At 45.0% G+C, this 26415-nt stretch overlaps 1 long non-coding RNA gene across 1 annotated transcript in view; it reads right to left on the reverse strand.

The window, feature by feature from the left end:
- Window positions 1-22106, reverse strand: part of LOC129637397 (uncharacterized) — a 33453-nt gene extending 11347 nt beyond the window's left edge. The window contains exons 1-2 of the long non-coding RNA XR_008707456.1: window positions 21339-22106; window positions 20490-20647 (exon numbers count right to left, since the gene is read on the reverse strand). This is a non-coding gene — a long non-coding RNA (uncharacterized LOC129637397). The remainder of the gene's footprint in view (window positions 1-20489; window positions 20648-21338) is intronic.
- Window positions 22107-26415: the final 4309 nt, after the last annotated feature.

Here is a 26415-nt window from a genome sequence, read left to right on the forward strand (position 1 = left end):
TTGCTGCAACATGGATGCAACGTGAGATTATCATACTAAGTGGAGGAATTCAGAAGGAGAAAGACAAATACCATACGATATCACTTATATGCGGAATTTAGAATATGGCACAAGTGAACCTGTCTACAAAACAGAGAAAGACTCTCAGGCATAGAAAACAGACTTGTGGCTGCCAAGGGGGTGGGGGGCGAGCGAGGGAAGGACAGAGAGTCTGGGATCAGCAGATGAAAAACTGTTATATACAGGATGGATACGGTCTTACTGTATCACATGGGGAACTATATTCAATATCCTGTAATAAATCATAATGAAAAAGAATATTAAAAAAAGGATGTCTATATGTGTATAACTGAGTCATTCTGCCATACAGCAGAGATTGGCACAACACTGTAAATCAATTATACTTCAACTTTTACAAATTAAGGGAAAAAAAAAAAAAAAGGATTCCCAACCTGGGATGGGAGTGAAGACATCTCCTGTGGTGGTTTTAAAGTATGTCTGCAAATCCCTTGACAGTCTTCCCTTCAAGAAGCGGAGCCTAGTTCCCCTCCCCTTGAGTGTGGGCTGCACTTAATAACTCGATTCCAACTAATAAAATGAAGCAGCAGTGCTGGCTTCTGACCGTGGAGACCGGGTCATAAAAGGCACCATGGCTTCCTGCCTGTTACCTCTCTAGCTCTCATCTCTCCCTCCAGAGGAAGCCAACTGCCACGTCATGAAGGGTGGCACACTGGTGAAGGACCAAGGCGCCCAGCCAATAGCCATGTGAGGGTGCCATATTGGAAGAGGATCCTCCAGTCCCAGTTTGGCCTTCAGATGGCGCAGACAGAGCCAACACCTCAATACCAACTTCTCAAAAGACCCTGATCCAGAACCACCTAGTGAAGCTGCTCCTGAATTCCCGACCTGTGGAAATGGTGAGATAATCAGTGTTAGTTGCTTTCAACCAGTAAGCAGAGACATCACTTTGCTGGCAAATGTCCATATTGTCATAGTTATGGTTCTTCCAGTAGTCATGTATGGATGTGAGAGTTGGGCCATAAAGAAGGCTGAGCACCGAAGAATTGATGCTTTTGAACTGTGGAGTTGGAGAAGACTCTTGAGAGACCCTTGGACAGCAAGGAGATCAAATCAGTCAATCCTAAAGGGAATCAACCCTGAATATTCATTGGAAGGACTGATGCTGAAGTGGGGCTTCCCTTGTAGCTCAGTTGGTAAAGAATCTGCCTGCAATGCAGGAGACCTGGGTTCAATTCCTGAGTCAGGAAGATCCCGTGGAGAAGGAAATGGCAACCCACTCCAGTATTCCTGCCTGGAGAATCCCATGGACAAAGGAGCCTGGCGTGCTATAGTCCATGGGGTTGCAAGAGTCAGACACAACTTATCATCTAAACCACCACTTGATGCTGAAGCTGAAGCTCCAATACTTTGGCCACCTGATGGGAATGAGTTGGCTCTTTGCATCAGGTGGCCAAAGTATTGGAGGTTCAGCTACAGCATCACTCCTTCCAATGAATATTCAGGGTTGATTTCCTTTAGGATTGACTAGTTTGATCGCCTTGCTGTCCAACAGACTCTCAAGAGCCTTCTCTAATCCCACAATTCAAAAGACTCATTGGAAAAGACCCTGATGCTGGGAAAGATTGAGGGCAGAAGCAGAAGGTGAGAGAGAGGATAAGATGGTTGGATAGCATCACTGACTCAATGGACATGAATTTGAGCAAACTCCAGGAAATAGTGGAGGATGAGTAAGCCTGAAATGCCGCAGTCCATGGGGTCACAAAGAGTCAGATACAACTTAGGGACTGAACAACAACAACAACAGGACACTGGAGGCATTTTGTTACATGACAAGAGATAACAGATACACTCACCTCAAGTATCTGTCAGGATTCACTGGGATAACACACACAGAGGGCTAGATGCCTGATGAATGCAGGATCTGATTAGCTCCTTTCCACTCTGAGGTCTCAGCAGTCCCCTCCCCGAGGGGCTAAGGTTTGGACTGTGAGTTATGCCCACTCAGGGGCCAGCCCTACAGCAAGTTCCTGGCTTCTTTCCCTTTCCCCTCAGCAGGACTCTTGTCTGTGGACAGTCACCCTGGGGGAGGACTGCTGTCTCTTTTATACAAAGGATCAAAGGAATTGGTTGGCATTCAGTTCAATCCAAATCCCGTGCCAAGGAACTTCTCTGGTGGTCCAGTGGCTGAGCCTCTGAGCTCCCAATGCAGTTCAATCCCTGGTCAGGGAACAAGATCTCACATACCACAACTAAAGATCACACAAGCCACAACTAAGACAAGGCACAGCCCAATAAATATTAAATACATAAATATTTAAAAAACCCAACATGAAGATGTTTAGAAAAACAAACAAAAAAGCCCCAAAATTCTGTGTCAATACTGTGTACCAGCCTTGCCTCCCAGGTTCACCTTCCACACAGTAGCACATGTGGGATGTCCAAGCTGTAAATCAGTTCACACCACTTTTTACTTAAAGCCCTTCAGCAGCTTCCCTTTACTCTTGGAGTAAAAACTTCAACTTGCACCATGCCTACAAGACTCCTGTGATAGGCTCCACCCCCACTATTATGCTACATGTTCCCATCTTCCAAATGCCAATCAAACTTGCCAAACCTCTGCACGCAGAACATTCTTCCCCGAGACCTTCACAAGGCTGCCCCTCCCATTATTTTGAGCTCCACTCAGCGCCACCTCTTTAGAGTCCCACCCCAGGTCACATCCACTACGTTATCTTATTTCACCCTTTTTATAACCAGCTAAAATGACCACTTGTCTTGTTTATCGCCTAAAGCCCCATATTGCTGGAGAACAGAGCTTTGCTGTGATTATTCTAGGGGCTGGAATATTTGTGGGCCAAATGGCTTCTTGAACATCAGTCAAATTCCCTTTTGAATGCTCTGCAGGCATCTTTCACGAAGAACGCTCTGGAAAACCTTCTATAAAGGGAATGAATTGCCTCCAGACTTTCTAACAGTGGCTCATACCTGCACCATAATCATTGTAATCCAGGAAGGCTCTTGTTAGGGATTTTGAAATGCCTGTGTTGTGAGAGGCAGTAAATCTTTCTCTGATTTGGTTCCAGGTAATGTACAGGGAATGAAACACCCCGATTTTTTTCCCCTTAGCTGGGTTTTCACGTGAGTCTGCCTGGCCAGGTGTCTCTTTGCAAGGAGCAGAGGTCCAAGAACCACATGGTTTTCTGATGCAAACCTCTTACCCATCCCCCAGGAGGTCAGGGACTGAGGAAGGAGCTACCTGAAGAAGCCAGAATGTTCTGAGGTTCTGGAGGTTGGAAGAAGGGAGGGCACCCATGGGGCAGAGTGGGGCAGGGCTCAGGGAGAAAGACTGGACTGACCACAGGGCCACCACCCAGCAGCTTGGACGGCCATGGCCTCCAGGACCAACCAACAGAGGACCCTGCTTGTTCCTGCTTCCAGGATTTGGGGAGCTGAAAGGCTCATGGAAGAGCCTGGCACTAACTGGTCTCCTTGCTTCTCTTGGTACCAAGCACAAACAAATCATCTTCTATTAATACAAATGAGATCCCATCATTCCTCTGCTTGAAGGAATCACCCCCCTTATTCTCAAGGCACAGACCCACCTCCCTGCTGAATCTCCACCTCCAGCCCCAGCCCCCACTGCTGACCGCAGTCATGCTGTTCCCAACCCTGGCCACGGCTGTTCCCTGAGTCTCAAGTCTGCTCCTGCCTCATCATCTTCTGAAAGAGACCATGCAGTCCTCCCACCCAGTCCAATCCCTGTCCCCAACAGCAACTCCCAGTCCTGTCCCATGGGGGCAGGGGGGCACAGCATTGCCATGTCTTCAGCTCTGACATGGGGGCTTGATTTCTGTGGTCTCTGGGGATACTGCCTGTCCTCCCCATCCCTGCACCTGGAGGGGAGCAGCCCTGGTGCTCAGCAGATACTCGGAACACACTGATCAAGAAAAGAAATGGGAAGCTCTAGGGACTTCCCAGGTGGTCCAGAGGCTAAGACTGCAAGCTCCCATGCAGGGGGCGTGTTTGATCCCTGGTCAGGGAACTAGATCCCACAGGTTGCAACTAAGAGCCCATATGCTACTACTAAGTAGATCCTGCATGCTACAACTAAGATTCAGTGCAGCCAAATAAATAATAAAATAAATAAATAGGAAGCTGTAAGGACCAGGCTGTCATCTGGAAACAACTGAAGAGCTGGGTGGAGGCAGTCTGGGTGAGTCTTGGGCTGTGTCTTCCCGTGGGCGGATGTGTGTGGAGAGATGCAGATGGGACAAGGTGTATCCAGGTGTGTCCTGCTGGCCAGTACCTGGGGAAGCCACATCCCCATCCGCCCTTCATCCAGACAGCAGGAGTGGGGAAGGACTTGCTGGATCTGAAAGGAGAGAAGAGGACCAGCAGGGTCTGGTGGTCACGGTACTCAGGGGTCCCCAGCCTAGCCAGTGGGTGGGGAAGAGTTGGGGAGGATGGAGAGGATGGAGGGGTCAGGAGGAAATGCTATGACCTAAAAGGTGTCCTGGGAAAGTGGCTGAATGCAGCTGCTTGGACTTGGGGCTTTCTGGTAGCATTTCATGTGGCTGAACACGGGGCACCCTGTGTGTCCCCACTTTTGGGTGTGAAGACAGGGTGGAAGCAGCTTCAGCTGAGAGGCATGAGGTCACGGCAGCTGCAAGGGGAGTAAAGGACACTCAGGGCCAGCCATTCTGGCACCCCAGGGGGGCAAGCAGGACCTGGGCAGGTAAGGCATAGGCAGGACCAACCAGGAGAGGCCTGACTGTGGCGGGGGAACAGGATACTGGAGACTCCCTCTAGACCAAGCACTCCCTTTACTGCCTGGAGTTAGGGAGGTACAGGGGGTTCCTGGGGAGGGGAAGGGCTGGCCGAGAAGCCATGGGAATGTTCAGATTTTAATGCCTGAACCAGCCCTGCCGGTGCACGCCAGCCCAGGTCAGACCCCACCTCAGCAGATCAGGCCCAGATCCTAAGTGATTACGTGTCTTCTCCATGTCCAGCCACCCTGACATTCCATCAGTCCCTGGAAGACACTGCTCTCTGGGGCTCTGGTCTGCACTTTCCATTCTCCTTAGAAGTTTCATGACCCCCAAACCCTCCATATCTTTTAGCTCAGCCATCTCTTCCTCAGGGGCCTTCCCTGGCCGTGAGGCCAGTCCAAGTCCCTTGGCACCCACCAAACTTAACCTTCCTAGGGCCTGACTTTGCTGACACGCATCTCTGTTCCTAATTCAACAGGTATGAGAGTTTCCCAGGGACTCAGTCCAAAGGCTCAGGATCAGAACTACTGTTGTTCCCCACTCTATATTGACATCTCATTAAATATCCACTGAACAAATGAGCAAATGAAAGAGTGGACCCAAAATGCCTGCCCTCTTGTGGATCCCATAACTCCCTTCCTTGGTTTTGAATTCAGGCAGTGGGTACCACTTGTGTGCTCAGGAAAACATGGCTTCTATGAGGATGCTAGGATCTTAGGGGGCTCCTCCCACTGCAGCAAAGAGAGCCCACAGGGCTGGCTGCAAGGGATACAAGAGCCTGCCAGAGAATATGAGAGGCAAAGCTGCACCCCCAGGCACTTTGAAGTGCAGCCTGAGTGCAGTGGGAAGTTGCCCAGGCCGTGCACCGCCACACTGCCAGGCCCTGTGCGGCACATCTCCCCCCATGGCTCACCCGTGAGCACCTGTCTCTCTTGCAGCATGTGGCGGGATCCTGAGATCCAGGTCTTTGTAACACAATTGGCATTGCCACAAACCGAACAACTACTACATGATTTCTCTCTCCATTCTGTTTGACTATTCTACCAGGATTTTTTTTTCCTCCCTCTAGAAATACTTAATCTTTCCCAGTGGGTTACAAATGTGGTAGAAGAAAAGGACTGATAAACAGGAATTTAATTAAAGGCCCGTGCTCCATCATAAAGCAGTGACATTTTTATTCTCTCCTTAGCACCAACCAGGGGTACAGAGCTTCTCTATTGTTATATATTTAATTTTTATTATTTATGTATTTGGTTGTGCTGGATCTTAGTTGCCTGTGTTGCTGCTCGTGGACTATCTCACTGTGGCACGTGGGCTCTGTAGTTGTGGCAAGCAGGCTTGGTTGCTCTGTGGCCTGTGGGATCTTAGTTCCCTGACTAGGGATCAAACCCATATCCCCTGCATTGGGAGGAAGATTCTTAACCACTGGACCACCAGGGAAGTCCCTGGAGGGCTTCTCTTACTCAGCTCTTCAGTTGCCTAAACTGGGAAGGTTTGGCCAGATATTTCCCAGAATGCCCCTTCCTGGGAGCTGAACGCAAGTCTGGAGGGGGTGAAGGCACACGAGCTAGCATTTCCTCTGCTGAATTGTCGCAATGGGCGATGCTCAGCTGCCACAAACAGCACTGGGCAGAGCCAACGGGTCCACACGCTGCCAATCACTGCACAGGAAATAAGCTTGCCGGCCGACCTGGAGCACACGCCCGGGAGAGGTGCCAGAACCCACAGAGTGTGAGGACTGCGGGGAGGGCAGCTTGCAGAACTAGGGAAACCTGTTCTGTGCTGCATGGGGCCTTGCTCAGAGGAAGAGGAGATTCCTGTGGAGGGATGAGGTGGTCTTTGCTCACCTGGTCCACAACTATCCAGCAAGGAGATGGGTAAAAGGAAATGTAAACTGGGTGAGAGAAATGTGGTTCATGGGGAAAGCTGGGGAGAGACAAGGTGAGCAACTCTTAAGTGTTAAAGCGCCACCTGTGAAAACTGCCCCTTAATGGGAAAGCTGAGAGGGAGAGAAAATTCTAACAAGGATGGAATTAAGCATTTGCCAGTCTTTCTGCAGAATGAGCTCAGGGGGTTCCCCCTTGTCTGGGTGGATGAGGGTGATGGAGGGAAGCTGAAAGCAGAGCCAGAAAGAAAAACAAAAGGTCGCTTGTCATCAGGGAACACAAGATGGAGCCACACTGAGACACACCTCACACCCACTAGGGTGGCCATGATGAAAAACACAGGTAATAACAAATGCTGCTGAGGATGTGGAAATATTGGAACCGTCACACACTCCTGGTGGGAATGCAAAATGATGCAACTGCTCTGGGAAACAGTCTGGCAGTTCCTTAAAAGGTTAAACCCAGAATCACCATACGACCCAGCAACTCCACTCCCAGGCACAGTCCCAAGAAAATTAAAAACCTTTGTCCACACAACAACTTGTACTTGAAGGTTCATGGCTGCATTATTCACAACAGCTCAAAGTGGAAACAACTCATATGTCCATAGGCTGGAGAACGGATAAATGAAATGTGGTCTAATCACATGGTGGAATATAATTTAGCCATAAATAAGGAATGAAACACTGACATGGATTATAACATGGAAGAACCTTGAAAACACGATGCTTAGTGAAAGAAGCCAGACACAAAGGACCGCATGTTGTAAGACTCCATAGAATGAAATGTCCAGACCAGGCAAACCCATGGAGGTGGGAAGCATATTAGTTGCTGCCTAGAGCTGGAGCTGGGGAAAAGGAGGATTGGGGGTATGGAGTTTCTTCTGGGGGTGATGAAAATGTCCTAAAGATAGCTGTGGTGATGGAGGCACAACTCTTTGAACAAACTAAAAGCAGCTGAGCTGCACACATAAATGGTTGAAGAGAACAGCACGTGAATGATATCTCAGTAAAGCTGCTGAAAGGAAAAGGCTTTTGATGGGCCAGAGCCTCTCGTCAGTACGGGGCGGCGTGGGGTGGGAGGGAATCTCCTGTAATCCCTCCAGTCTCCATGGGGTCTGTGAAATGACTGACCTAAGCCAGGCTGGGTAAACAGTGAAGGACTGGAAGCAGTCATGAGCTAAGGGTACAGGTTCCACCCTGAGGCCCATAGAATGTGAAGATTAGAAAAGAAAACCGCACCTGAGTGTTCAGAACTCACGAGAATCCTCAAGTAGCGAGAGTTGGGGCCTGCAGTAATGTAAGGGCCTGGCTCGTCCTGAGAGGCTCTGTCCAGCGGGTTGCGTCCTCCCTCCAGCCCTTGAGGCTCCGTGTTCCCTGTGTACTCGCTGCAGCATCACTGCCCATCCTGCTCTCTGGCTCATGGATAAGCTGAATAAGGGCATCTTCTCTGAATAAGGGCAACCTTCTCATAGAGGTTCTATGCTCCTCTAAATAGATCTCTCTCATTTATTTATCATTTAGTACTTGCTGTCTGTAAAAAATAGTAACTTAGGACTTCCCTGGTGGTCCAGTGCCTGCCAATGCAGGGAATATGGATTTGATCCTCAGTCTGGGAAGGTTCCACATGCCTTGGGGCAACTAAGCCCACGAGCCACAACTACTGAGCCCACATGCCCTAGAGCCTGTGCTCTGCAACAGGAGAAGCCACTGCAGTAAGAAGCCTGCGCACCCAAACTAGAGAGCGCCCCTGCTCGCCGTGAGCAGGCGAAGACCCAGCACCGCCAAAAATAAATAAAATTAGAAAGAAAAAAATCTTTTAATAAAATGGGTAGAAGACACTTCTCCAAAGAAGACAAGCAGATGGCCAATAAGCACATGAAAAGATCCTCATCATCATCACTAACTTTGGTTCTTGTTCAGTCGCTAAGTTGTGTCTGACTCTTTGTGACCCCATGAACTGCAGCACACCAGGCTCCTCAGTTCTCCACCAATTACTAGAGAAATCAAAACTACAATGAGGTACCACCTCACACTGGTCAGAATGGTCGTCATCAAAAAGTCTACAAATAGTAAGTGCTGGAGAGGGTGTGTATAAAACAGAGCCCTCCTACACTGCTGGTACAGCCACTAGGAAAACTATAGGAGGCTCCTCAAAAAGCTAAAAATAGAATTACCACATGATCCAGCAATCCCACTCACAGGCATATATTCAGACACCCAATGTTCACAGCAGCGCTATTTACAGTAGACAAGACATGGAAGCAACCTTTTGATATTGACAGATGAATGGAAAAAGAAGATATGGCATATATATATATATGAGTAATATTCTGTTGTATACATACAACTCAGCCTTAAAAAAGAATGAAATAATGTCATTTGCAGCAACATGGATGGACCCAGAAGGTAATATGCTTAATGAAATTAGTCAGACAGAGAGAGACAAATATCATATGATATCTCTTTTTATGTGGGATCTTAAGAAACAATACAAATGAACTTATTTACAAAACAGAAACAGACTCACAGACCCAGAAAACAAAGTTATGGTTACCAAAGGGGAAAGGGGAAGATCTGGGTAAATGATGAGTTTGAGATTAGCAGTTACACTCTGCTGCTGCTGCTAAGTCGCTTCAGTCGTGTCCGACTCTGTGCGACCCTAGAGACGGCAGCCCACCAGGCTCCCCCGTCCCTGGGATTCTCCAGGCAAGAACACTGGAGTGGGTTGCCATTTCCTTCTCCAATGCATAAAAGTGAAAAGTGAAAGTGAAGTCACTCAGGTTGTCTACTTGAAAGTTATACAGTCGTGTCCGACTCTTAGCGACCCCATGGACTGCAGTCTACCAGGCTCCTCCATCCATGGGATTTTCCAGGCAAGAGTACTGGAGTGGGGTGCCATTGCCTCCTCCGGTTTACACTCTACTATATATAAAATAAATAACAAAGGCCTATTGTATAGCACAAGGAACTATATTCAATATCTTGTAACAACGTGTAATGGAAAAAAATCTAAAAAAGAAGATACATACTTAATTACTTCTCTGTACATCTGAAACTAAAACATTTTAAATCAATTATACTTCAATAAAAAGTTGCTGGTTTTGAAAAAATAAAGCATCTAATATGGGAGAAGTGTAAATGTTCTTTATAAATGCCTTGGTTTTTCTAGGAGAGAAGAAGCAGTAATAATTCCTATTGGGTGATAAGTCAAGGCTGCCATATTGTAATTCCTAAAATAGTCACTAAAAAGAATGATAAAATCCTGAATAAATATCAAGCCAACAGAGGAACAAAATGATAATGTAAAAACTCAACCAAATTAAACCAGGGCAAAAAAGAGATAAGGGAACAAAGAAGAGGTGAGATGAGCAGAAAGCCCATCCACAGGAAGACAGTAAGATCATTACATTAAAGGTAAGAGGGTCAACTGCTGCTGCTGCTGCTAAGTCGCATCAGTCATGTCCGACTCTGTGCGACCCCATAGATGGCAGCCCACCAGGCTCCCCCTTCCCTGGGATTCTCCAGGCAAGAACACTGGAGTGGGTTGCCATTTCCTTCTCCAGTGCGTGAAAGTGAAGTTGCTCAGTTGTGCTGACTCTTAGCGACCCATGGACTACAGCCCACCAGGCTCCTCCATCCACCGGATTTTCCAGGCAAGAGTACTGGAGTGGGTTGCCAGTGCCTTCTCCGAAGAGGGTCAACTACTCCAGCTAAAAGGCAAGGATCATCACACTGGATAGAAACAAAATCTTATATATGCTAAGTACAAGAGACATCTAAAACAGAAGAATCAAGAAAGACTGCAAAGAAATGATGAAAAAATCATATACACCTGAAATACTATAAAGATAGTATGGTTCACAATCCTAATGTCAAACAAATATACTTTAAGGTAAAAGCATCACTAGAATTAAAGAGCATCACTCTATAATAATCCTGATGGCTCTGCAGGTAAAGAATCCACCTGCAATGCAGGAGATGTGGGTTCAATCCCTGGGTCAGGAAGATCCCCTAGAGTAGGAAATGACAACCCACTCCAGTATTCTTACTGGGAAAATCCCATGAGCAGAGGAGCCTGGCAGGCAATGGTTCATGGTGTTGCAGAGTCGGACACAACTTAAGCGACTGAGCATACATGCACTCTATAATATAAAAGAGTATCTCAAGGAGTTCCCTGGTAGCTTAGTGATTAGGATTTAGAGCTTTCACTGCAGAGACCTGGGCTTGATCCCTGGTGGGCGAACCATCCTGCAAGGACAATATGCGGCCAAAATATATTTTTTTAAAAGATTATTCTAAATTTGTATGAAACTGGGTCATGTATGGATGTGAGAGTTGGACTATAAAGAAGGCTAAGTGCCAAAGAATTGATGCTTTTGAACTGTGGTGCTGGAGAAGACTCTTGAGAGTCCCTTGGACTACAAGGAGATCCAACCAGTCCATCCTAAAGGAGATCAGTCCTGGGTGTTCATTGGAAGGACTGATTTTGAAGCTGAAACTCCAATACTTTGGCCACCTGATGCGAAGAGCTGACTCATTGGAAAAGACCCTAATGCTGGGAAAGATTGAGGGCAGGAGGAGAAGGGGACGACAGAGGATAAGATGGTTGGATGGTATCACCAACTCAACGGACATGGGTTTGGGTGGACTCCAGGAGTTGGTGATGGACACGGAGGCCTGGCATGCTGCGGTTCATGGGGTTGCAAAGAGTCGGACATGACTGAGCAACTGAACTGAACTGAATAACATGAAACACAGAGTAAATGTAGACAGAATTATATGGAGGAACTGATTAAGTCCATAGGCATAGTGAGATACTATAACATACTTTTTTCAGTAATTAATGGAGCAAGCAATCATGAAATAAATAACACGACAGAAGATCTGAAACATCATCAACAAATTTGACTTTATGGACATATGCGCACCCAACAACCAGAGAATATATTAGTCTCAAGAAGAGTGGATTTTTTTTAACCCATTTAAAAATTTGACTATAATGCTCAACCAAAATGCACATTCCAACAAATTTCAAAGAGCTGAACTAAAGAAGATAATGTTCTCTAACCACATTGCAAACAGGTTAAGAATCAACAGCAAAAATATAATTGTAAAATCCCTGTATCTTTGAAAGCTACACTTCTGAGTAATATGCTTCCAAAATACACTTTTAAATAATGCATAGTCTCTGAAAAAATAAAAATGGAAATTAGAAATTATTTTGAACTAAATTTTATGTAATTAAAAAATACAACACAGCAACATTGGTGGAATAAAAATAAAGCAATGCTTGGAGGGAAATTTATAGTCTTAATTGCATATTTTAGGGAAGAAAAAGACTGGAGTATAATGAACTAAGCATTCATTTTGAGAGGTTAGAGAAAGAATGGCAAAATAAATCAACAAAAGTAGATGAGAGGAAATAATTTAACAATATAAGTAAATAGAAAACCTACAGCAAACAGCTAAGAGAAGCAACCAAACTGAAAAGACTAAAAATATCAATAAACCCCCTTTGAAAATGAAAAAAAGAAAAAAGAAGGCGCACAGAGAAGTATCAAAAATGAAAGAGACTTTGTTGCAAAAGTAAGAGGATATTATGAACAACTCTGTGCCAAAGACTTGAAAATGTAGGTGAAATGGACATATTTATAGAAAAAGAGCAGGGTTTCCCTGGTGGCTCAGGCGGTAAAGAATCTCCCTGCAATGCAGGAGACGAGGCTTTGATTCCTGGGTCAGGAAGATCCCTTGGAGAAGGAAACAGCTCCCCACTTCAGTATTCTTGCCTAGGAAATCCCATGGACAGAGGAGCCTGCTGGGTTCCAGTCCATGGAGTTGCAAAGAGTCAGACACGACTGGGCAACTAACACACCCATACACATACACACACAGAAAAATACAACCTAACTGACACAAAAAGAAACAGAAAATCTTAGTCTTATAATGATTAAAAAATTAAAGCTGTAAATTTAAAATGTTTGATGATGAAACTTCAAGACTCAAATGTCTTCACTGGGGAATCCTACCAAACACTGAATAAAGAAAAGATGCTTACTTTTGTAGCCCTTCCAGAGAGCAGGAAAAGACTCAACAGCTCACTCTCGGACGCTGGTATAAATTTCACATTAACGCCCAACAAGAACAGTACAGTAGGCCCCCCGTATCTGCAGGAATATGTTCCAAGCCCCCAGTGGATGCCTGAAACCACAGACAGTACCAAACTCTATATATGCTCTGTTTTTCCCATCTATACACACCTATGATGAATTCTGATTTAGAAATTAGGTACAGTAAGAGACTACCAACAATAATAAAATTGAACAATATACTGTAATAAAGTTATATTAATGTGCAGTCTCTCTAAACTTCTTATTGCACAAATTTAACGCCTTTTCCATCTTAACTAAGAACTTACCCTGCACTGTGGCTATAATTTTGCAGCCTGAGAAGTGAAAGCAAAACTGGCACGAATTTCCTTTCCCTCCTTCACAACTTCATGGATAGAAGGTTCAGTCATATCATAGATCTTACCCACCTCAGTCTGCAGTTGTCTTCTTCCTTGTTAAGTCAAGAACTTTCATCTTTTCCCTTAAAGGAAGCACTTTTTTACTTCTCTTTGGCATGTCTGAATTGCCAGCATCACTCGTCTTATACTTTGGGGCCATTATTAAGTAAAATAAGGGTCACTTGTACATAAGTCCCACGAGTCGGTGATAGTCTAATAACTGAGTTGCTACTAGGTGACTAGTGGGCAGGATCTGCTGGACAAAGGGATGATTCACATCCTAGGTGGTAGAGAACAGGACTGCCTGAGATCTCATCACACTACTCAGAATGGCCTACAATGTAAAACTTATGAATTGTTTATTTCTGGAGGGTTTTTTTTTTGGCCTCATCCCTTGGCATGTGGGATCTTAGTTTCCCAACCAGGGATTGAACTTGCACCCCCTGAATTGAAAGCGCAGAGTCTTAACCACTGGGCCACCCTGGAATTTTCCATCTAATGTTTTTGGACTGTGGTTGATCCTGGGTCACTGAAACAATGGAAAGTGAAACTGTAGATACAGGCAGACTACATCACCAAAAAGAGAAGGTACAGGTCAATTTCACTCATGAGTATGGGTGTTAAAATCCTAGACAAAATAAAAGAAGTCAAATCAAACAATACGTAAAAGGATAATACATCATGATCAAATTGGATTTATCCTAGGAATGGATGTTGATTTAACATTAGGAAATCAATTAATAGAATTTACCACAATAACAGATTAAAAGAGAAAATTCATCAACTAAAGTCTTACAGGAAAAGTGACAAAGCTCGACATCTTTATAAAACAAGAACTCACAGGAAAGAATGAAACTTCCTGAATCTGATGAGGGACATCAATTTAAAAACCTATCTTGGGGAACTTCCCTTGTGGTTCAGGGATTAAGAATCCTCCTGCCAACATGGGGGATACAGGTTGGATTCCTGGTCCAGGAAGATGCCAAATGCCATGGAGCAACTAAACCCGCGCACCACCATCACTGAGCCTGTGCTCCACAACAAGATAAGCCACCGCAAAGAGAAGCCTGTGCACTGCAAGAAAGATCCAGGGCAGCCAAAAAATAAATAAATACACAAACTAATAAAATTCCTTTAGAAAAAAAAAAAAGGCACCTATTTTGCAACTTCCCTGGTGGTCCAGTGACTGAGACTGCATGCTCCCAACATAGGGGGCTTGGATTTGACCCCTAACAGACTGGTTCAAAATTGGGAAAGGAGTACATCAAGGCTGTATATTGTCACCCTGCTTATTTAACTTATATATAAAGTTCATCATGCAAAATGCTGGGCTGGATGAAGCACAAGGTGGAATCAAGATTGCCAGGAGAAATATCAGATATGCAGATGACACCACCTTTATGACAGAAAGCGAAGAAGGGGGCAACAGAGGATGAGATGGTTGGATGGCATCATCGACTCAATGGACTGAGTTTGAGCAAACTCCAGGGAGATAGTGAAGGACAGAGAAGCCTGGTGTGCTGCAGTCCACGGGGTCACAAAGACTCGGACACAGCTGAGTGACTGAGCAACAACAACAGGGAACTAGATTTCACATGTTGCAACTAAAAAAAAAAAGACCCATATGCTGAAACTAAAGATCGCCCATGTGGCAACAAAGGCATTGCATGCTGCACCTAAGACCTGGCTGCTGCTGCTAAGTCGCTTCAGTCGTGTCCGACTCTGTGCGACCCCATAGACAGCAGCCCACCAGGCTTCCCCGTCCTGGCACAGCCCGATAAATAAACAAATAAAATATTTTTTTAAAGTATGGATTAAAAAAAACCCGATCTTACTTGGTAAATACCATATTTGGTAAAAAGTTGAAATGGTGAGATTTCAACTTATCCTTGAGATTGTATATAAGAAAGCTCACAACCATCATTTCTATTCAACATTTTGCTGGAGGCTTTGGCCAGTACAACAGGCAAGAAAAAGAGATAAATGTTATAAGGGTTGGACAGAGGGGAAAAAAAAAAATCTAAGACAGTAATTATTCTCAGCTAATGATTCTATATGAAGAAAATCCAAATGACTTGACTGATAATATTAGAATTAATAAAATATTTTAGTAAGGTAACTGGATATAGAGTCAATGTACAAAAACAAGAGTGTCCCAGTAATAAACATAAAATAAATTTAAAAGACACCATCTGCAATACTTTAAAAATACTCATGTCTAAAAATAAAACTAAAAAAAGTATGCAAAGACCTCCAAATAAGGAGGAATAAATTAGGAGGTTGGGATTGACACATACACACTACTATATATAAATCAGATAATCAACAAGGACCTACTGTATAGCCCAGGGAACTATAGTCAATATTTTGTAATAATCCATAAGAAAAAAGAATCTGAAGAAGAATATACATATATGTACATGTTTATATAGGGGGCTTCCCTGGTGGCTCATTGATAAACAACCTATTCGCAATGCAGGAGACCTGGGTTCAGTTCCTGGGTTGGGAAGATCCCCTGGAGAAGGGAATGGCTACCTACTGCAGTATTCTTGCCTGGGGAATCCAATGGACAGAGGAACCTGGCGGGCTAGGTCCATTGGGTCACAAAGAGTCAGACAGGACTGAACACGCATGTACACATGCATGTAGGTAACTGAATCACTGTGCTGTACACCCCAAACTAACACGACTTAAATCAACTATTTTAAAAAGTCTATGTTAAAGTATATTCACTGAAACAAAATGTCACTAAAGGTGCAGTTTTATATACAGTAAAAAAAAAAACCACACACAATATGAGTTAGATACCAATATTTGTCTTCCTAACTCCCAGAACTTTAAGAGAAGATCTCTAAATATAAAACTAAAAAAAATTACTTCAAATTTTAAAAGACCTAAATAAATACATTTAAGGATAAGAAGACAATAATGTTAATATCAATTCTCAAACTGATCTGTAGATCCAAAGAAATCCTAATCAAAATCTCAAAGGATTTTTTAAAAAATAGAACTTGACAAACTGACTTCAAAAAATGGAAATAATTAAAAAATAGGGAGGGATAAATAAAAAAATCCAAAAGTTTGGATTTTTGGTAATCCAAAAATTTATCAGGAGGGACTTCTCTGGTGTCCAGGGGTTAAGACTCTGTGCTTACAATGCAGGGGGCATGGGTTGGATCCCTGGTTGGGAAACTAAAATCCCACATGCTTCAGGGCACAGCCAAAATTTTTTTTTAATCTACCAACAGTAGAATGGGTGAATAAGTTGTGAAATATCCAAAGGATGGGATGAAAGTGAATTAACAATGTACAACAACATGACTGACTGAAAAAGAAACCACACACACACACACACAGTCATAGGATTTAGGAATGCATGTTTTGGTGGGAAATTATAGGTAAACACAAAGAAGAGATTAAACAAAAATCAAGATGGGAATGGAGATTTGTGACAGAAAGGGCACACGGTGGGTTCTGGACTGCCGCCAGTGTTCTACTTCTCGACGTGGGTAGTGGTTGTGCAAGTATTTGCCTTGTGATTAGCCATTGGGTAGTACATTTTTTTCTTTTGTGCAATTTTCTGTGCAGGTGTCATTTTTCACAAAGATTTTTGAAAGATATAGAATATTTGCTGTCCCCATTTCAGGGTGTCTTAAGTCTCCATCAGGGAGGCAAAATGAGAGCAAATGGAAAATCAGCAGTTTTTCAATTAACTGCAACACGAGAAAGGCTATAATATAGTGGCCCGGACTAAGTCTAGGATTGCCTAAGGCTAAGAGTTTGCCATTGTTTATTTAGCGCTAACAATGGCAGAGGGACTCTGACTGGCACAGGATCACCAGTTAGGAATGGAAAGACTCCATATTCCACCCCAGCCTGGATAAAACAAACCTATCACTGCCCAGCTCCCTGCGCTTGGCCTCTGGGTGTGCCAAGAACCCTTTGCATGACTAACTTGGTTTCTTGAATATTGAGAGACTAAGTCAGGGAGTATGTTCCTTGAATAAAAGGCATGAATATTCAGATTTCAGGAACGGTATACTTCTATCATAAATTCATAAAAAGACACTGATCTAATCATTTAGTCTCCGTGGGCTTGCACAGTATGATGCAATTTCCTAGGAAATTAACACCATTGGGTGATCTGATAAAGCTGAATTCTTGAACCTGTATAGGAGAAGCTCAGATCTTGGCATCAGTTTTACCCATCAAATGTATGTACTAAATGACCCAGGTGGAACTCTTAGCCAGCATATCTCATCTCACTGACACTGGCTGCTTATTAGGGCATTTCTGGGACTAGAGCCCTACCTGGAGAGAACCTTAGACTTGGAAATACCCTCTGTGGGGAGGACTTCCCCAACCCTTACATTTTACTTAAGGAGGAAGTAGGGCTCTGTAAAAGTTTTTTTAAAAAACTACGGACCAATATCGCTCATGAATGCAAACAGAAAAATCCTCAACAGAATGATAGCAAATAAAATCTACAATATAGTCAAAGGATCAGAACCATATGAGGTTTACCCCAGGAACATACGATTAGGTCGACATTTGAAAATCAATCAATGTAACCCACTAAAATAGAATAAAAGAAAAACCATATGATCATCTCAGTAAGTTCAGAGAAAGCATTTGACAAAATTCATCATTCATTCACGAGAAAAACTCTCAGCAAACTAAAAATAGAAGAGCACCTATGAAAAACCTACAATGGACATCAAACTTACTAGTGAAAGACTGAGTCCTTTCCTCCTATAATTGGGAGAACAAAGAAGACATTTGCTTTCACTACATCTAGTAGACATTGTACTGCAGGTCCTAGCCCCTACAGTAAGGCATGAAAAAGAAATAAAATGAATTCAGATAATTGTTGCTGATGTTCAGTCACTAAGTCATGTCTGACTCTTTGCTACCCCCACGGACTGCAGTACACCAGGCTTCCCTGTTCTTAACTATCTCTTGGAGTTGTTCAAACTCATGTCCATTGAGTCAGTGATGCCATCCAACCATCTCATCCTCTGTCGCCACCTTCTCCTCCTGCCCTCAATCTTTTCCAGCATCAGGGTCTTTTCCAATGAGTTGGCTCTTCACATCAGGTGGCCAAAGTATTAGAGCTTCAGCATCAGTCCTTCCAATGAATATTCAGAGTTGATTGCCTTTAGGATTGACTGGTTAGATCTCCTTGCTGTCCAAGGGACTCTCTGTCCAAGAGTCTTTTCCAGCACCACAATTCAAAAGCATCACTTCTTTGGCACTCAGCCTTCTTTATGGTCCAACTCTCACATCAGTACATAACTACTGGAAAAGCCCTAGTTTTAACTCTATGGACCTCTGCTGGCAAAGTGATATCTCTGCTTTTTAGGTTTGTGATTAAAAAACAAAAGAAAACAAAAAAACCCCTCTGCTGTCTATGTTTGTCATAGCTTTTCTTCCAAGGAGCAAGCATCTTTTAATCTCAAGGCTGCAGTCAGCACTCATTGTGATACATTAGCTAAATGACACATCCACAAGTGCCATGACAGTTCTGAGGCCAATCATAAAATGTCCAGGCTCAACTCCTGGAAATCTCCTCTGCTTTCCTAAAATAGTTGGAATAATCCTTCCACTCATTAGCCTATGCAATTACCCAGCTCATTAAAAACTAACCACCCCATATTTTGAACCCTCTTACCTTCTGAGATGGCCCACAATCAGTCTGTGGACTGCGCTTCTCCCAAGGCCATTCCTGCCTTTCGAGACAGACTGCATTCTGTCCATGGAACGCATCTCTCTCTAAATAAGCCTGCTTCTTGTGCTGTGTGTGAAGTCGCTTCAGTTGTGTCTGACTCTTTGCGACTCTATGGATTGTAGCCCTCCAGGCTCCTCTATCCATGGGGTACTTGAGGCAAGGATACTAGAGTGGGTTGCCATGCCCTCCTCCCAGGGATCTTCCTGACCCAGGGATTGAACCCACATCTCTCACATCTCCTGCATTGGCAGACGGGTTCTTTACCACTAGCGCCACCTAGGAATCCCACTTCTTACCTTTCCCTGTCTCTCACTGAATTCTTTTTGAGACATAAAGAACTTCATTAAGAACTTCATCAAGTCCTGAGACCAAATGTGTGAGTTCAATTAAAAGTGAGTTTTCTTCAATTAAAAATAAATAAATTTAATTATAAAAAAGACAGTGAGTTCAAATCCCAATATGAGTTGTGCAGTTTCACCACTTCTCTATGCCAAAGGACTCCCTTTTTAAATTAATTAAATGTACTTATTTTGAAAAAATTTAAACCCATGGAAAAGTTTTAAGTATATTACAATGAATTCTCCTATACTTATTTTCATCTATAGACTCTTTCCCTTTGTGTTGAAATTTCCAGTTACTCTTTCATTGAGATAAGATGTAGTGTAGGTTTCTTCTGGAATCTTAACATTCCTTTTCCCCATAAAAGGAAAGAAAGAAGAAAAACATAAGTTAATAGATGTGGGTTTCTTTTAAAGTGATGGAAATGTTTTGGAATTGTGGCAATGGTTGCACAGCACAGAGAATATATTAAAAATAGTGAATTTTGTTATATGAAGTATACCTTGATTAAAAAAAAATACTCTAAAAATGGGCAAAAGACTTGGACACTTCACAAACGAAGAAACCAAATAAAAATCTGCATATGAAAAGATCCCTAGGTCAAGAAGAGCCCCTGGAGAAGGAAATGCAACCCATTCCAGTATTCTTGCCTGGAGAATCCATGGACAGAGGAGCCTGGCAGGCTACAGCCAATAGGGTCGCAGAGTCCAGACTGAGCAACTGAGCACTCACATACTTGTAAAAAGATGCTTAAGATCATTCATGTTTACGACCAGAGAAATGCAAATTAAAACCACTATGAGTATTAGCACACACCCACTAGAATGACTAAAAAAATTTTTTGGTCTATCTCTCTCTTTTTATTGGGTAAAATGTATATAACACAAAATTTATCATTTTCAAGTGACCAGTCCAGTGGCATTAGGGACATTCACGTGGTTGTGCCATCATCACCACCTTCCATGCCTCTTTTCATATCGTAAAACTGAAACTGTCTCCATTCAACACTCACTCCCCTCCCCTCCCCCAGCCCCATCCCCCACCATCCCTCCCTATGAATCAGCCTGCTCTGCTGCTAAGCTAAGTCGCTTCAGTCGTGTCCGACTCTGTGCAACCCCAAAGACGGCAGCCCACCAGGCTCCCCCATCCCTAGGATTCTCCAGGCAAGAACACTGGAGTGGGTTGCCATTTCCTTCTCAGTCTGCTCTAGGGACCTCATATGAATGGATCATACACGACCTGTCCTTCCGTGACTGGCATGTCCATCCATGTCCATCCATGCTGTCGCCTGTGTCAGGATTGCCTTCCTTGTCAAGGCTGGGTCACTGTCATCATATGAACTTAGCATGTTTGCTCATCCCTTCACCCACTGGTGGCTCAGATGGTAAAGAATCCGCCTGCAATGTAGGAGACCTGGGTTCAATTCCTGGGTTTGGAAGATCCCCTGGAGGAGGGAATGGAAACCCATTCTAGTATTCTTGCCTGGAGAATCCCATGGACAGAGGAGCCTGGCCGGCTACAGTCAATGGGATCACAAAGGGTTGGACATGGCTGAGCGACTAACACCGACTAACTCACCCATCAACACCCCTTTGCCTGCTTCCATGTCTCAGCTCATGTGAACTGTGCTGTTAGGAACATGAAGGTGTGAATTCCTCTTGGAGACCCTGCTTACAATTTCCTCAGGATATTCACCCAAATGTGGGATTGCTTGGGGGATGGGGCAGTCCCACCTACTGTTTTCCACAGGCAACGCACCATTTTACCTTCCTACCAACGGTGCACAAGGCTTGGTTTTAACTTCTGATTTAAAACCTTTTGCTCAGGGTGATCCACTGGTTATGAATCCACCTGCCAATTCAGGGGACGACGGTTCGATCCCTCCTCTGGGAACTAAGAGCCCAAATGCTGTGGGGAAACTGAGCCCTACGCAGCAACTAAAACCCGACACAGCCAAAAAGAAATAAATATTTTAAAATTCTTAAAAACAACAGCAACAACAAACCTTTGCTCAGAAGGGCTCTTCCTCAACAGTCTCCCCACCCCTCAGAGGAAAGCAAAGTCGTCTCGCCAAACACCCTGACCTACCGGGAGCGCGGGGCCGCACGCCGGGACGTCACCTCTTAGGTCGCTCAGTCTCCTCAGGACAGAAGACACGGGACCGACCCGGAGGAAGGCCTCGGAGGAGCGGGACCGTCCCCGCCTGGGCCTGCCTGCAGCGGAGGGAGGCACGGCACTTCAAGGGCAGCGGGAGGACCAGCGGTGGGCTGGGGGCACCTTCCTGCTGGAGCGACGAGACGCCCCTCTCTCCACACGCGGCGTCGGTCCCCGGGATCCCAGGGTCTCGCGATATCTCTTTTGCTATCTCCATCCACCTGTCTCTGCTTCGCTCGCGGGAAAGCTGCTCAACTTGCACTCTGCTCTTGTGCGGAGCCTTCTGCGTCTGCATCTAAGCTCGGCGTTCTGGAACGTTCTTTCACCAGAGCCTCCTGTCCCTGCTTCATGGGTTCAGGGCTGTGCTGTTGATGCTTTCTGCTCACTGTCACTCTGCAGGATCTGGACAGTACACCTCCGTCCTCCGGACAGACTAAGGGCTGGGCCTGTACCTAGGCTTTCCCTGCGGCAGGCCTGACTCCTGGTCCTGGGCTCCTTCCTGTCCTCCTCAGCACTCTCCTCCTCCTCCTCCTGGACTTCCTCTTGGTTCTCCTCCCAGTCCTTCTCCCAGGTCTCTGGCCATTTCTGGCCTCGCTGGGCTTCAGAGGGAGGCAGGGGCAAGTTGTGGAGTAACCAGAACTCTCCAGCCCTACTGGTAGGAGTGTAAAGTGGTACAACCAGTTTTGAAAACCGGCTTCTTTTACTATTAGACATATACTTATCCATGATCAGCAATTCCACTGCTGCTGCTGCTGCTAAGTCCACTTCAGTCGTGTCCGACTCTGTGCGACCCCATAGACGGCAGCCCACCAGGCTCCCCCGTCTCTGGGATTCTCCAGGCAAGAACACTGGAGTGGGTTGCCATTTCCTTCTCTAATGCATGAAAGTGAAAAGTGAAAGTGAAGTTGCTCAGTCGTGTCTGACCCTTAGCATGGACGGCAGCCTACCAGGCTCCTCTGTCCATGGGATTTTCCAGACAAGAGTACTGGAGTGGAGTGCCATTGAGAAAATGTTCATAGCAGCATTACTCATAATAACTAAAAAGTGGAAACAATCAGATTTCTCAACCAGATTTCAAAAGTGGAAACAAATCAGTCCCTCAACTAATGAAGGAATAAACGTATTTAGAACAGATCCACACAATAGAATTCTACTCAGTAATAAAAAGGAGACAACAGCTGATACAGAAAAACATGGTTGGGTCTCAGAGACATTATGTTGAACCAAAGAAAACAGTACACACAGAATAATTCGAGTTATACAAAGCTCTAGAAGCAGCATTAGAAATCAGATGTATAGTTGGCTGGAGCAGAGCTTGGGGTTGGGGAATTGACTATACAGGAGAATGAGGGAATTTTCTGGAGGGCTGCAAATATCTTGATTGATTGTGATGGTGCTTATGTGGCTGTGCATACATTTGCCAAAACTCATTGGACTGTAGACTTTAAATATATGCATTTTAATAGGGAAACTGGATTAAACAAATTAAAAGGAGCATGAGTATCTGGAAATAAATGACCTGGGTTTGAGTCTTCCATCCTGGTTCCACATTTAAAAGGTTGTGTGACCTTGGACAACTTTTGCAGCCTTAATAAGCCTCAGTTTCCTCATCTGGAGAATGGGACTACAGCTCAGATGTGGGAGGGGGAATACTCCTTGTCCTATCCAGGTGTTGTATGTTCTTAAGAATTGCTCTGTGCTTATCACGTGCCAGGTGGGACGTTGAACAGTTCGAACAAAAGGGCAACAGTTTGGACAGGAAGAAATGTGCGCACCAGGCTCCTGGACTCCATCCTTTCACCCTTGAATTCCTTGAGGTTGGGGAGAGGGGTGTGTTTGTTTGCTCGGACTGCCATAACAAATTACCCCAGACTGTATTCCTTCAACAACAGACATTAATTTTCTCACTGTTTTGGAGGTTGGAAGTCCAAGGTGAAGGTCCCCTTGGCTTTCTCACTCTGTGCTCATATGGTCTGTCCTCTTTGACTCCTACTCTTCTTATAAGGATCCCAGATGGACTGGACTGGGGCCGACCACAACAGCCCTCCTTTGGAATGAACATCTCTTTTAAGATCCCATCTCTAAATGCAGTCACAGTCTGAGGGACTAGGGGTTAGGGCTTCAACATATGGATTTGGGGGGACACAATACAGCCCATAAAAGGGGTTGAATTCAGATTCAGTCCCTCTTGGATAGGAATGCCTAAGGACAGGGCCTTTACCCTTGACTAGTTGAAGGTCAGTTCAGAATAATTGGTAGAAAGAGCGTATCAGTTTACTTGTTTTGTCATTTTGTAGGACGGAGGAGCCTGGTGGGCTGTAGTCCATGGGGTGGCGACTGAGCAACTTCACTTTCATTTTTCACTTTCATGCATTGGAGAAGGAAATGGCAACCCACTCCAGTGTTCTTGCCTGGAGAATCCCAGGGGTGGTGGAACCTGGTGGGCTGCCATCTAGGGGGTTGCACAGAGTCGGACACGAATGAAGCGACTTAGCAGCAGTAGCAGCAGCAGGTGCATAACAGTGGTCATGTATGGATGTGAGAGTTGGACTGTGAAGAAAGCTGAGTGCCAAAGAATTGATGCTTTTGAACTTCTCCAAGAGGAGAAGACTCTTGAGAGTCCCTTGGACTGCAAGGAGATCCAACCAGTCCATTCTGAAGGAGATCAGACCTGGGTGTTCATTGGAAGGATTGATGCTGAAGCTGAAACTCCAATACTTTGGCCACCAGCTGACTCATTGGAAAAGCCCCTGATGCTGGGAGGGATTGGGGGCAGGAGGAGAAGGGAACGACAGAGGATGAGATGGCTGGATGGCATCACCGACTCGATGGACATGAGTTTGGGTAAACTCCGGGAGTTGGTGATGGACAGGGAGGCCTGGTGTGCTTCGATTCATGGGGTCGCTAAGAGTCGGACACAACTGAGCAACTGAACTGAACTGAACCGAACGGGTGAACTAGGGGCTGGGAGTACACTGTGCCCTTGGACTCGGACTTTTACTGCTAGAACTCCCTGGATGGTCTCAGGGCCACTCCCTTCTGCTTCTCTAGAAGAAACAGATTCTTGAGGACTGAGGCTGGGCTAGAACCTCGTCCCAGCCCTGCTCCCAGTCCAGCGCCTTTCACTGCGCATCAGAAACCCCTGCAGGACGCGAGGCAGAAGCATCGCGAGCGCAGGGCGGACTCGCGCTGTTCCTCCTGCTTACGTTTATCCAGGGACCTGGGACTCAGGTGTTCCGGATCGGGGCCGCTGGGACGCGCGGGGAGGGCCGGCTCCGGGCACTGGCAGCGCTAGGTGGCGCCCGCCGGCTGGCCCGACCCGGCTCCTGGGAATCCTCGGGGCCCCGGGGAATCCTGGCGGAGAGGCGGGGGCAGGGGGAGAGGGCGGTTCCTCGCTTCTTTAGCACGACTGTCGGGAGGATCACGTGCAAGAACTTCTCAAGACCCAGCCCTTGCCCGGCCCCTGAAGAAGGTGGACGGCATGTTAAGCTCATTTCCTCCTGCCTCCTCTTACTGCGGGGGTGGAGAGGGGGTGCGAGGGGACAGGAGGCTGTTTTTTTCGGGTGGATTGTTCCTCTCTGTTAGCAAATCTGGACGATTCTTCCAAGTTTTCCTGCTCCACACGTGCCACAGAGGACTGCAGATTGGCAAGAAAATCACATTTTTAAAACACAGGAAATTTATCCGAACCAAAGTCAAGTTTTCCCTTTCCACTAAAATGTAAGGAGAGGAGCGTGGCAATGAGGACCCTGAGACACTGTAAAGTCCCTACCCCAAAAGGATCTAGTTTTGTTCAGGGTTATTTTCATGCAGAGTGATTTAGGTGTTGTGTAACAACTTTAGAACCAGGGAACCATCAGTGTGGTTGCTGTTAACAGGGGCCCCTCCCTAATGCAGAACATCCCAGAAAATCCAGCAGCCAAACGCATTTGAAGTAAGGTGTCATCTTGCAGTTCTGAATACTTAAAATATTTCCTTTTGAGAAACTTGAGTTAACTTCTGTAAAATGGTCTTTCTCTATGTTACCAGTTATTTCTTTTTTTCTCCCTCCCCATTATATTTTAGGAATTTCTTCAACTAACACTTATTTGCCAATCTCTGAGTCAGACCTTGGAAAATACACAATCACAAAACAATAAATAGTAGGAAACTCACCTACTCCATCATCATAATCCAATTCTAGAACATTTCTATCCCCTAAATTTCGCTGGTGATTAATTGCAGTCTATCCTCATTTTCATCCCGAGTCCTCGGGCAGACCCTGACCTTCCTTCTATCTCTGTTGACATTTCGCGCTGACGGCAATGCTGTATGTGTGGTCTTTTGCGTCTGGTTTCTCTCACCGAGCGTGGTGTTTTCAAAGTTTATCTGTGTTGTAGAGTGTGTCAGTGCTTTGTTCTTCTTTACGGATGAATAGCAGCCTGTTGTATGGAAGGGTCCCATTTTGCTTATTAGTTGATGACACATTTAGGTTATTTGTATTTTGGGGCTTTTATGAATAACACATCTATGTGCAGTCACATTCAGACCTTTGTGTGGACAGATGTTTTCATGCCTCTTTGGAAGGCAGCTACGCTCACCACTATACCACCAGCGTGGCACTTCATGTCTCTTTGGTAAGTATCTAGAAATGGAAATTACTGGATATTGTGGTATATTTATGCTTAACATCTTTAAACACTGTCAATTTTTTTTTTCCCAAAGTGGCTGTACCATTTTAAATTCCCATCGGCAATATAATTTCAGTCCTCCACATGCTTGCCAACATTGATTTCTTCTTGATGATACCCTTCCTAGTGGGTGTGAAGTGGCACCTAATTGTAGTTGTTTTTTTTTTAAGTCTATCTTATTTCTTTTTGGCCATGCCATGGGCTTGTGGGATCTTAATTCCCTGACCAGGGATTGAACCTGGGTCCTTGGCAATGAAAGCACAGAATCCTAACCACTGGACTGCTCGGGAATTCCCACCTAACTATAGTTTTAACTTACATTTTCCTAATGAATGATCATG

This window comes from Bubalus kerabau, chromosome 23, assembly GCF_029407905.1.
Source record: "Bubalus kerabau isolate K-KA32 ecotype Philippines breed swamp buffalo chromosome 23, PCC_UOA_SB_1v2, whole genome shotgun sequence".
In the NCBI taxonomy this organism is placed as follows: Eukaryota; Metazoa; Chordata; class Mammalia; order Artiodactyla; family Bovidae; genus Bubalus; species Bubalus kerabau.